Genomic DNA, 13,024 nt, shown 5'->3' with positions numbered 1-13,024 from the left:
ACCACCTTAGGTCCTGGATCGGCTGCTTGCAAGGCAAATGCCACTGTGCTATCTCTCTGGGCCCCAAGTGCATATTTCTTATGCAGAAGGTTAGGGTTACATCTTCAGCCCAGGGAGAGCAATTTCCCATCACCAAGCTGAAATTGCCCTGAAAACCATGGTGTACCCTTCAAATCTAACAACAGCAACCACAAGTGAAGCTAAAATTTAGGTCAAATTCACAACACAATTAAAAAGGCATTAATTTGATGTCCTCTTTATTACATATTTTTATATTACATATTTTTTTTTGTTTTTTTGGGGCCACCCCCATTTGATGCTCAGGGGTTACTCCTGGCTAAGCGCTCAGAAATTGCCCCTGGCTTGTGGGGACCATATGGGATGCCAGGGGATCGAACTGTGTTCCTTCCTTGGCTAGCACTTGCAAGGCAGACACCTTACCTCTAGCACCACCTCACTGGCCCCTATATTACATATTTTTATATGACACCAATTAAAGGAATCATTTGCAGGAGTATTCACAAGTTATGCCTATGGTGTGCAAAAGAGGTGGACCCAAATGCAAAAATTTAATATAGAGTACAGATTTAGGGTTGGAGAGATGGCATAATAGATAAGGCCCTCAATTGATGCAAGTTTGATCCTGGACATACAATATGGCCACTTTTCTTTCTTTTTTTTTTTTGGCGAGGGTTGGACCACACTGGGTGGCACTCAGAGGTTATTCCTGGCTCTGGGCTCAGAAATTGCTCCTGGCAGGCTCAGGGGACCATATAAGATGCCAGGGATTGAACCCGGGTCTATCCCAGTTTGGCTGTGTGCAAGGCAAACACCCTACCACTGTGCAATTGCTTTGGGCTCACCAGCATGGTTACTTGAACCTCTTTACCAGTGATCTTTAAGGAGTAAGTTCTGAACACACTGGATATGGTCCTAAACCAAAACATGAAAACTATAATACAGATGTGTTTTTTTCTTTATGAAAGCTGTTGTTTTTGAGGGGGCACACATAGTGGTGCTCAGGGGTTTACTCCTGGCTCTATACGTAGGGACCATTCCTCATGGAGCTCGGGGCATCCAATGGGGTGCTGAGATCAAAACTGGGTCAGTTACATGCAAGATAAGAGATCTACCTGCTGAACTATTCCTTCAGTTTGAAAGCTGAAAGAATGATAGTTGGAAATATTTGAATACAAGGTTCACTTTGTATTCTTGGTTCACTTCATGATTTTGGGGAATGAGGCCTCCTAAGGGTTCAGAGTCTGGGGGTTGCAAACCCAGACTGGCAGTTCACTGCTTCAGTTTTGTAATGCTGAAAACCACCAGGGTCAACCTATACACTGATGCCTTCCCCGGGTTACACCCAGTCATGTTTTGGGAATCCTACTTTGAATATGCCTTAAACTTGGTATCACCTTGCTGTCCTAAATTTCATTGTCTTATATATTGCAAGTCCAGTCACAATTTATATTAAAAAAAAAAAGAATAATCTTCAACTAAAGGACTAGTCATACAACTTGTCTTTTAACTTAAGAATAACTAGTACCGGGGCAAGAGAGATAGCACAGCGGCGTTTGCCTTGCAAGCAGCCGATCAAGGACCTAAGGTGGTTGGTTCGAATCCCGGCGTCCCATATGGTCCCCCATGCCTGCCAGGAGCTATTTCTGAGCAGACAGCCAGGAGTAACCCCTGAGCACCGCCGGGTGTGGCCCAAAAACCAAAAAAAAAAAAAAAAAAAAAAAAAAAAAAAAAAAAAAAAGAATAACTAGTACAGTGGTAGAGCACTTGACTTGCACATGGTCAACCTGGGTTTCACCCTTGGCATTCCAAATGGTCAGCTGAGTACTGCTAGGAGTGATTCCTGAGTGCAGAGCCAGGTCTAAGTTTTGAGCACCATTGGGTGTGACCCCCTCAAAACAAACAAACAAATAAACAAACAAAAAACGTATAAAAATAATCATCAGGGGCCCGGAGAGATAGCACAGCGGCGTTTGCCTTGCAAGCAGCCGACCCAGGACCAAAAGGTGGTTGGTTCGAATCCCGGTGTCCCATATGGTCCCCCGTGCCTGCCAGGAGCTATTTCTGAGCAGACAGCCAGGAGTAACCCCTGAGCAATGCCGGGTGTGGCCCCAAAATCAAAAAAAAAAAAATCATCAGAAGAACCAAGAGCAGTAGTAATTCAAAAACCTAAAGAAAACAAATCTGGGCCCGGAGAGATAGCACAGCGGTGTTTGCCTTGCAAGCAGCCAATCCAGGACCAAAGGTGGTTGGTTCGAATCCCGGTGTCCCATATGGTCCCCCGTGCCTGCCAGGAGCTATTTCTGAGCAGACAGCCAGGAGTAACCCCTGAGCACCGCCGGGTGTGGCCCAAAAACCAAAAAAAAAAAAAAAAAAAAAAAAAAAAAGAAAACAAATCTGTTTATTTGATTTGTTTGGAGGCCATACTCTGCAGTACTTAGGCATTACTCCTGGCTCTTTACTCAGGAATAACTCCTGGAAGTGCTCAGGGGACCAAATGAAGACCAGGGGTCTTACCGGGTCAGCAGCATGCAAGGCAAGTGCTCTACCCACTGTACTATCATTTCAGCCCTGAAAACAAATATTTAGGAGTCTGTTATCCTCAGATTCTATTTCTTTGGTTATGATGAGAGTTTTCTGTAGAAGAAAATAATCTTTCCTCAATGTTTTTTTTTTCTGTTTGTTTTTTTTGGGTCACACCCAGCAGTGCTCAGCGGTCCCTCCTGGCTCTACGCTCAGAAATCGCTCCTGGCAGGCTCGGGAGACCATATGGGATGCCGGGATTTGAACCATTGTTCTTCTGCATGCAAGGCAAAATGCCTTACCTCCACGCTATCTCTCCAGCCCTCTCCTTAAACTTCTTTAACTTTTCTATGTGAACAATGATTGAGTGTAGAATACACATTACAGTAGTACTGACACTATTTATTTACAGCATTAGACTCTAAAACAAAACAAGACACTAGAAATCATGTTATCTGGTTTATCCAATTTATACAGTCAGGAAAGCTGAGGCCCAGGTAGGCACTACCAGCAATAATAGTAAGAAAAAATATTTACTTATATTTTTAACAGATACTGAGTGTATATTAAAATTGACAGGCAAAATTAATCTCAGGCTAGATGTATTATTGCTTAATAATTCTTTCTATATTAGATATAGTAATTATGGTAATTAATTACAGTGATAATGAAATACTGAAAATCTAGTGATTAAGGATAATCAGAGTTGAATAATTGGATATATGGCTGGAGGGTTTCCGACTTTCTATTTACCTCTGAATCCTAGGGAAGTGTTGCCAGACTCCTCTGTTACTGTTGGGGAAGAGAAAATGGCTGTTCCACTTATTTATTTTAAAAATTCTTTATAGAGTTGAAATCTGAGTCAGAGACAAATATGCCTCTTCATTGCTCAACTCATTCTTTCTCTTAGGCACATTAGCTCCTGATTTCTACTTGTTTAGGAACCATGACCATGGAGGGATGTATGACTTTCAGATGTGCTTGGTTGGACCATGAGGTCCAACTCATGACTCATATGACTCATGACCTCACCTAAAATGACCCAGGCTAGAGCCAAAGAGCACGTCTGCTTTGCATGCAGGAGGCCTGGGTGTGATCACTGCTTGGTTCCTCAAGCAATACAAGGTGTGAGTAGTCCCCAAACACGGATGGATGTGACCCTCAAACAGATAAAAGTTGCACCTATAGGAAAAATGCATTCTTTAGAAAATTATGACAACTTATGCATACATGTTTCATTATTACCATTACTACTGTTATTATTGTTATTATTATCATTATTATCTGTGGGGCTGGAGATCCGACTCAAGGACCTCACACATTTGAGGCATGCACTGTACCACTGAGCCAAATCTCCACCTTCCTTCCTTCCTTCTTCCTTCCTTCCTTCCTTCTTCCTTCCTTCCTTCCTTCCTTCCTTCCTTCCTTCCTTCCTTCCTTCCTTCCTTCCTCCTTCCTTCCCTCCCTCCCTCCCTCCCTCCCTCCCTCCCTCCCTCCCTTCCTTCCTTCCTTCCTTCCTTCCTTTTCCTTCCTTCCTTCCTTCCTTCCTTCCTTCCTCCCTCCCTCCCCCTCCCTCCCTCCCTCCCTCCCTTCCTTCCTTCCTTCCTTCCTTCCTTCCTTCCTTCCTTCCTTCCTTCCTTCCTTCCTCCTTCCTTCCTCCTTCCTTCCTTCCTTCCTTCCTCCTTCCTTCCTTCCTTCCTTCCTTCCTTCCTTCCTTCCTTCCTTCCTTCCTTCCTTCCTTCCTTCCTTCCTTCCTTCCTTCCTTCCTTCCTTCCCTCCCTCCCTTCCTTCCTTCCTTCCTTCCTCCACGTGATTCATTTATTTTCTTTATTCTTTCATGGTCACTCCCAGTGGTGCTAGGGGCTTGCTCCTGACTGTACTAAAGAACTATTCCTGGCAGCATTTAGGGAAACAAATCTGAATCAGACCAGGGTTATTCACCTGTAAGGCAAATTCCTTAACTTCTCTCTCATCTCTCCAGCCCTGTAATTCTTCCTTCCTTCCTTCCTTCCTTCCTTCCTTCCTTCCTTCCTTCCTTCCTTCCTTCCTTCCTTTTCTTTCTTTCTTTCTTTCTTTCTTTTTCTTTCTTCTTTCTTTCTTTCTTTCTTTCTTTCTTCTTTCTTCCTTTCTTTCTTTCTTTCTTCTTTCTTTCTTTCTTCTCTTTCTTTCTTTCTTTCTTCTTTCTTTCTTTCTTTCTTTCTTTCTTCTTTCTTACTTTCTTTCTTTCTTTCTTCTTTCTTTCTTTCTTTCTTTCTTTCTTTCTTTCTTTCTTCTTTCTCTTTCTTTCTTCTTTCTTTCTTTCTTTCTTTCTTCTTTCCTTCCTTCTTTCTTCCTTCCTTCTTCCTTCTTCCTTCCTTCCTTCCTTCCTTCCTTCTTCCTTCCTTCCTTCCTTCTTCCTTCCTTCCTTCCTTCCTTCCTTCCTTCCTTCCTTCCTTCCTTCCTTCCTTCCTTCCTTCCTTCCTTCCTTTCTTTTCTTTCTTTCTTTTCTTTCATCTTGTTACACTGGGTGGTACTCGGAACTTATTCCTGGCTCTGTGCTCAGGGACCATTATTGGTGGGGCCAGAGGACCTTATGGAGTTCCAGGAATCAAACCCACGTTGGCCATATGCAGGTTACATATGCACAGTACTATCTCTCCAGCCCTTATAATTCCTAATTTAAAGAAGTAAAATGTGAAGGCATCTGCTTAGCCTCAAAGGATTTTGGATGACTGGGGAGTGGTCCTGCTCCTATCACCTACAAGTGCCTGGGATATGCACCTGCACTTTTGCTCTGACCCCCTAAGTGAATTCCTCCCTCTTCACCTCTCTTTGACCTCTAGCCCTGTCCCTCCCCCACCATGGAATTTCTGCTCTCAGCTACAGACAGGACTCTGGTTTCTTGCCTGCTGACTTGTATTTGAATTCTATCTGATTGCTTTCTTTCTTCATTCATTAAAATGTAACAGCATTTCTGCAGGAATAAATGCTGTAATGAATTGAAGAGAAACTGCTCAAAATTAGTTCTGAAAAAAAAAAAGCCACATTTCTACCTGAGTAATAGCAAATTGTACAGAGAGAAGATATCATCTTTTTGCAAGGAATTACAAGTCATTCTGAAGCAAATAAACTACTACCCAATTTATATTACATGTTTAATAATATTTTATAAAAAATAATAATATTTTATTAATAATTTTTTTTTGGTTTTTGGGCCACACCCGACGATGCTCAGGGGTTACTCCTGGCTGTCTGCTCAGAAATAGCTCCTGGCAGGCACGGGGGACCATATGGGACACCGGGATTCGAACCAACTACCTTTGGTCCTAGATTGGCTGCTTGCAAGGCAAACACTGATGTGCTATCTCTCCGGGCCCTAATAAATATATTTTCTGGGGGCCAGAGTGGTGGCGCAGCAGTAGGGCATTTGCCTTGCACGCAGCTGACCCAGAATGGACTGCAGTTCTATCCCCTGGCGTCCCATATGGTCCTTTAGCCAGGAGCAATTTCTGAGCACAGAGCCAGGAGTAACCCCTGAGTGTCACTGGGTGTGGCCCAAACACCAAATATATATATATATATATGTATATACATACATATATGTATATACATACATATATATGTATATACATATATATAAACACACACACACACACACACACACACACACACACATATATATATATATACATGTATATATATTCTGCTCCTGATTGGAAGCCTTGAAAATTATGCCCAGCAATGCACAGGGTTTGCTCCGGAGGTGTTGGGGAATCTTGCAATGAGTCTGAGGATCAAACTCAGGGATCCTGAAAGCAAAGCATGCTCTCAGCCCTTTGATCTATCTGTCTCTTCAGGACCATAAACCTTTAGGGTTTTAGTATTTAAAAAGTCATTAGAGAGGCCATCTCCTTCCTCTCCCAAATCTGTTATTTGAAAGTAAGCCTTTAATTCTTCTTGGGAAATGATCAACGCATAATTTTGGCAAACCGCTAAGATTTTTGTTTTGTTTTGGTTTTGGGCTACACTTGAAGGTGCTACTTACGCTTGGCTCTGTGCTCAGGGATCACTCCTGGTTGGTGCTCAGAGAACCATTTGTGGTACTGGTGATAAAATCTGGATCTGCTGTGTACAAGTCAAGTGCTTTAACCTTTGAACTATCATTTCTTCAGTTTTGGAAATAATACATTTCTGGGGGGAGGGGTTTGGGTCACACCAGGCAGCACTCAGGGGTTATTCCTGGCTTTGTGCTCAGAAATTGCTCCTAGTAGGCACAAGGGGACCATATGGGATGCTGGGAATCAAACTAGGATCCATCCGGGGTTGGATGTGTGCAAGACAAATCCCTACCACTGTGCTATCACTTCCAGCCCTGGGAATAATATGTTTTTTTAGTTAATTTTGTTTTGGGTCACACCGGGCAGCACTTAGGGCTTCCTCCTGGCTCTATGTTCAGAAATCATCCCTGGCGGGCAAGGGGACCATATGGGATGCAGGTATTTGAATCACCATCCTTCTGCATGAAAGTCAAATGCCTTACCTCCATGCCATTTCTTGGCCCCAGGAATAATACTTCTTAAAAAAGAAAATTGAGGACAGCGGCCCAAGTTTGGTCATCAGCACCACATGGCATTTGGGTATGACGAGAGTGATCCTGAGCACTGCTGGATATGGTCCCCAAACCAAATCAAGCCAAAACAAACAGTATTTGACAAAGAAAATAGAGGGGTCCGGGCAAGGATTCAAAGCATTGGTATGCATAAAGCCGAGGCACAACACAGCTGGGAGCAACCCCCCCCCCCCAACCAAAGATAAATAAGTAAATAAATCATAAAGAAAAAAGAACACAGTACGAAACAACTCTAACTCAAACGCAAATCTTTTTCTCATAACTGAATGTGTCTGTGTAATAATAAATACATTTTTTTCTCTAAGAAAGGCCTTCCTCATAATAATACTGTCCACAGTGGTCCTCATCTCCTTTGGTTCTAACCAGGGAACCTTAACCATTTGCTAACCCAGCAACCTCCTGATTTAAAATTAATTCTTTGTCCACATTATTTGTTTGTTTTTTGTTTTTGGGCCACACCTGGTGACACTCAGGGGTTACTCCTGGCTATGTGCTCAGAAGTCACTCCTGGCTTGGGGGACCATTTGGGATGCCGGGGATTGAACTGAGGTTAGTTCTGGGTCAGCTGTGTGCAAAAAAAGTGCCTTATCACTGCGATACCACTCCGACCCTCTTTGTCCACATTATTATTAATATTTGTTTTAGAGGTTATACCTAGTGGCTCTCCTGACAAAACATGTACTCCAGTTTGTGTCTTCTTCTATTCTTCTCTGTTATTTCAAGGACTGCAGGTTAATTAGTAACTTTCCTTAGCACGCTTTTATAGGATCAAAGATAGGCCATATGCAAGGCAAGTGCCCTAACCTCTATATTATCTCACTGTTTCAGCCTTTCAGTTTCCTTTACACTTAGAATATTCACAAATATGTTATATATTTGTATATAGTTATATATATTTACATATAGTTAAATACATTTATATAGTTACTTATTTTTTTATCTTTCCTAAATTCTACTCTACTCTGAATTTTTCTAGCATATAGTTCTTGTTCCATAGTAAAGGCTCAATTGATGTTGAATTTTTTTTGTTTTGAGGCCACATGGCAGTGCTCAGGGCTTACTCCTGGCTTTCCTGGTGTTGGGACTAAGGGACTATCTGGTGTGTCTTGGATCAAAGTTGGGTTAACTACATGCAAGGCAAGTATTTTAATGCCTGTACTGTCTATCGAGTCCCCAGTAAATGTTGGAAATGAGTATTTAAATTAGCTTGGTCTAGTTAAGTTGTGGTGACAATGAAGCCTAAAGATACAGTGGCTCAACTATGACTGAATTTAATTCTCTTCTATGCACAATTGCAGAGGGAGGTAAAGCTGGTAGGTGGTTGGTAGGGTTTGGGGACTTGAACACCATGAGGTCATTCACCTGCAGGCTTTCTTCCATTTTGCAGCTGCAAACAAGACCACTCTGAGGTCTTGAAGACTGCTGCTGCATCACCTTCATGTTCTCATTCTTGTTTCAAATGGAATGGAAAGAAGGAAAATGTAGGAGGGCAGGCAGTTGCCCACAAAGTGACTTACAAGTGACCTACGTTATTTTTACTCATATTTATCATGATAAACTTGATCACATGGCCACTCCTAGTTGCAAAGCATTCTGGGAAATCTCTGGGTGGAGGGGCATATGTCATCTCAGTGGAAAGGGAGGGAAGTTCAATGGTAGTCGCATGTTTGGGTTTGAGCCCCCTCCCCACAGGTGCAGTCCTGTGTAGTCACTTGAAGAACAATGACATAGAAGGAGAGAATGGGCACTTGGAGACAACTAGTTGCCTTTTTTTTTTTTTTTTTTTTTTTTTACAGGATAAATCCTTAGAGATTAGAGTAACTTAAGGATTTAGGGATGTGTTTTTATTATTGTTTGTGTGATTTGGGGGCCACATCCAGTGGCACTCTTGGAGCTTCTCCTGGCTTTGTGCTCACAAGGGGCCTGTGCAGTGCTGTGTCCTACTCACTGTAATATCTCTCCAGCCCCTGAGAAGAAATCTATTTTATTTTATTGAGGGGAAATTGTTGTGTCCCAAGTTTTTCTCTGGAGGAATGGGGGCCCCACAGAAAATTTTTTTTGAGTCACATCTGGTGGCGCTCAGGGGTTACTCCTGGCTCCACACTCAGAAATTGCTCCTGGTAAGCACGGGGACCATGTGGGATGCCGGGATTTGAACCAATGACCTTCTGTATGAAAGGCAAATGCCTTACTTCCATGCTATCTCTCCGGCCCCAGTAGTGTATTTTTAATCTCCAGAGAAAACATTTGTGATGCAGGTCCAAAAGAGAGCATAGAGAGTAAGGTATTTTACCTTGCTTCCCCTGGAATCCAGTTTGGCTTCAACACTACATATCACTCTCCAGTAGTGCCAAGAGTAATCTCTGAGCACAGAGCTAGGAGTAAATCCTGAGGACTGTAGGGTGTGCTCCTTGTACCAAACAAAAATATTAGCCGCTGACTATGATAATGTTAAATAAATTTTGCCATTTTTTTCGAGGCAAATTATGATCAGATACTACTTTTGTCAATATTATTTAATGCAAGTTCACTATGAGAATTACAATGACAATATTTATAAGCCAATAGTATACAGGATGTTTTTTTATTTTCCTATAGATAATACTGATTTGTCATAAGACTATTGACAAAGGCTTATAGTAAATTGTTGGATTAACCAGGTTTCATCCTCTTCAGATTATGCTTGTTACTCATTGGTCTGAAGCACCTTTGGATGGAAGCATCCTTTGGATTGTTACTTTAGACTACTTGTTCTCCACCCCAGGGTGTGGTCTGGTGATTCTTAAAAAAGACCTTAGATTTCAGGGAAAAACTACTTACAGTTTTGGTATTCCATCTCTGAGCTATCTGCTTCTTAGGAGTGGAAGGCTTGCTTGTGGGAGTTCCTGAACCTGTTTTATCCCCATAACCATATGTGGGTTATTTTCTGTGTTTGGTGTTTGCTTCTAGGCCCCTGTCTCTCCAATGCCCTGGACTTGGGGCATGAGGCTTCCATTTCAGTAAATAATAACATACTTAGATAAATAAATGTCAATAAATAGAACCTTGAATAAATAACATACTTCTGGGACCAGGGATCTGGCCTAGTACCAGAGAGCCTGCTTCAAAAGTGTGAGACCCTGGATCTATACCTAGTGCCACCAACAGCCCCTCCCTCTCCCTGCAAAAAAAAAAAAAAAAGAAAAAGAAAAAAAAAAAGAAAAGAAAAGAAAAGAAAAAGAAAAAAGTAACATACTTCCAAGTCCAGACTATATTAACTGACTAAGGGTTGAGATGGAAAACATAAAATTTGTCTTTAGTGGAGGTGGCCATTTCTCTGAACAGAGAACATGCCTTGTTGCCAGGGGTTAATGCTAGCAGAGACAGGTGCTAAAAAGGTTGACAAGGTCACCTTGAAGAGGCCATCACTGACACTGAAGAGCCACATAGTCAAGGTGGAAGCTAATGCCTTGAGGTCTTCAGAATGCTGAGTAGATCAGCTTAGTATTCTCTTACACATGCCTAAGATAAGCTTAACTTAGGAGTCCAGTGATGCTCATGGGTTTCTCCTGGCTGTCTGCTCAGAAATAGCTCCTGGCAGGCACGGGGGACCATATGGGACACCGGGATTCGAACCAACCACCTTAGTTCCTGGATCAGCTGCTTGCAAGGCAAACACCGCTATGCTATCTCTCCAGGCCCAGGAGTCTTTTATTTATTGTTTTTACTGAGAATTTTGGAAGATGCTTATTTATTATCATTTAAAGAATTTTATATTTCACCATAGTGATTTTCAATATTGATAACGTCAGGGTTTCATTTACAAAAACATTCCAACACTACATCCTTTACCAGAGTGTCAGCTTCCCTTCAACAATTCTATTTCTTGGCCTCTACCACAAAGGCTCAAAAACTCTTTTTAGAAAAGACATTTGCCTTCCTATATTCATTGCAGCACTAGTCATAGTAGCCCAAATCAGGAAATTACCCAAATGTTCAAGAACAGATGAGTAGATGAAGAAACTATGGTACATTTACACAATTGGTTAAGACTTGGTTCTAAGAAAAGATATAATTTGGGGCCAGCGAGGTGGCTCTAGAGGTAAGGTAGCCTTGCAAGCGCTAGCCAAGGAAAGATCGCGACAGCGGTTGGATCCCCTGGCATCCCATATGGTCCTCCCAAGCCAGGGGCAATTTCTGAGCGTTTAGCAAAAAAAAAAAAAAAAAAAAAAAGAGAAGATGTAATTTGCGAGATGTGGATGACTCTGGAGAGTATCAAGCTGAATGAAGTTAGGAGAGTGATGGACACAGAATTACCGTATTTTCCGGCGTATAAGACGACTTTTGAAACAAAAAAGTCAACCGAAAATCGGGGGTCGTCTTATACGCCGAGTATATCCCTAAAAATATTTCAATGTACCGCTAAACGAATTGTCTGAATATTGCCACAAAACGAATTTTCCAACTCCATCCTGCACCAATCACTGCCAGGCTGCTCCGACCACCTCTCTGACTCGGCCAATCCAAGCAGGCTCTTGATGCATGCAAATTAGATGATGTTCTGGACCCGAATCTACACTGTCAAAAGCCTGCTTAGATTGGTCAGTCAGAGAGGAAGTCTATTCCAGTGGAACCTTTTTTTTTTTTTTTTTTTTTTTTTTTTGATTTTGGGCCACACCAGGCGGTGCTCCGGGGTTACTCCTGGCTATCTGCTCAGAAATAGCTCCTGGCAGGCACGGGGGACCATATGGGACACCGGGATTCGAACCAACCACCTTTGGTCCTGGATCGGCTGCTTGCGAGGCAAACGCTGCTGTGCTATCTCTCCAGGCCCTCCAGTAGAACCTTTGAACCTTTGCTTGTTGTGATTGGCTCACTGTGGTACATACAGTTGCAGCATAGGAACGTTCTGTCTGACACAGCGAATATAGGCCTAAACCTATGTTTTAACTGCAAAATTAGGGGGCCATCTTATACGCTCAGTCGTCTTAAACGCCGGCAAATATGGTACTTCCCTCATATGTGGTATATTGAGAATCTGATTTCCCACTTCCCTGTGTTGTAACAGTGCCTGACAGATGGTTCCCCTGTCACTCTCTTTTTTTCTGTGGCTCAGTTCAGGAGGTGCTTGCATGATCTTGGGGCTCACACCTTGTTGGGTGGCACTTGCTGGCCTTTGCACACATTGCTTTCACATTCCTGACTGTAAGTCTTTGGAGAGGGGACATTTGTGGCACCTGGAGCCTCAAATAGCAGAGCTTCCGAGTCGTGCTTAGTACAAGAAGGTGGCATTGGTGCTCAGGCCTGCAGTGTTAGGGTGAAATGTCCCTGAAGTCAGTCTAGGCTTATATTAGTAAGGACCTGTCAGCTCATATCAGAGGACTTCTTTCTAGAGCAGCTGCCATTATTTACACTCCCACCCAAACAGCTTCCCTACAGTCAGGAACAAGTGAATTTAAACAAGTACACAACAGGACACAGACTATTCACCTGCAAATTTGGGGGCAAGGAAGGGCTACAAGTTAAAAGGGAGCAACCTGGGGAGATGTCTCAAAGGGCTGGAGCACATGTTTTGCAAGCTGGATGCCTTGGATCTGGCACCCTATGGTCCCCTGAACATTTCCTGTGTTACCCCCTACCCCTTAGATTCATTAGAATGGTCACACAACCAAACCCAAACCAGAAAAGTTAAAAAAGGAGGGCAAATAAATGGCCCAGGTTAAGAAATTAAGCAAAAGGCTCTGGGTACTATTGATATTCCCCTGGCAATGTTAGCATGTGGTGACAAATTCCCTATCTCCAGCAGACTTTCAGAAACCGATCTTTAACTCTCCCATCTAAATAAGATGTTCCTCTAATCCTCCCGGGCCAGAAGGGAGCTTCCTCTGAATATGG

Source organism: Suncus etruscus, chromosome 10 (assembly GCF_024139225.1).
Source record: "Suncus etruscus isolate mSunEtr1 chromosome 10, mSunEtr1.pri.cur, whole genome shotgun sequence".
Classification (NCBI taxonomy): domain Eukaryota; kingdom Metazoa; phylum Chordata; class Mammalia; order Eulipotyphla; family Soricidae; genus Suncus; species Suncus etruscus.
Note: the sequence above shows the minus strand (reverse complement) of the source record.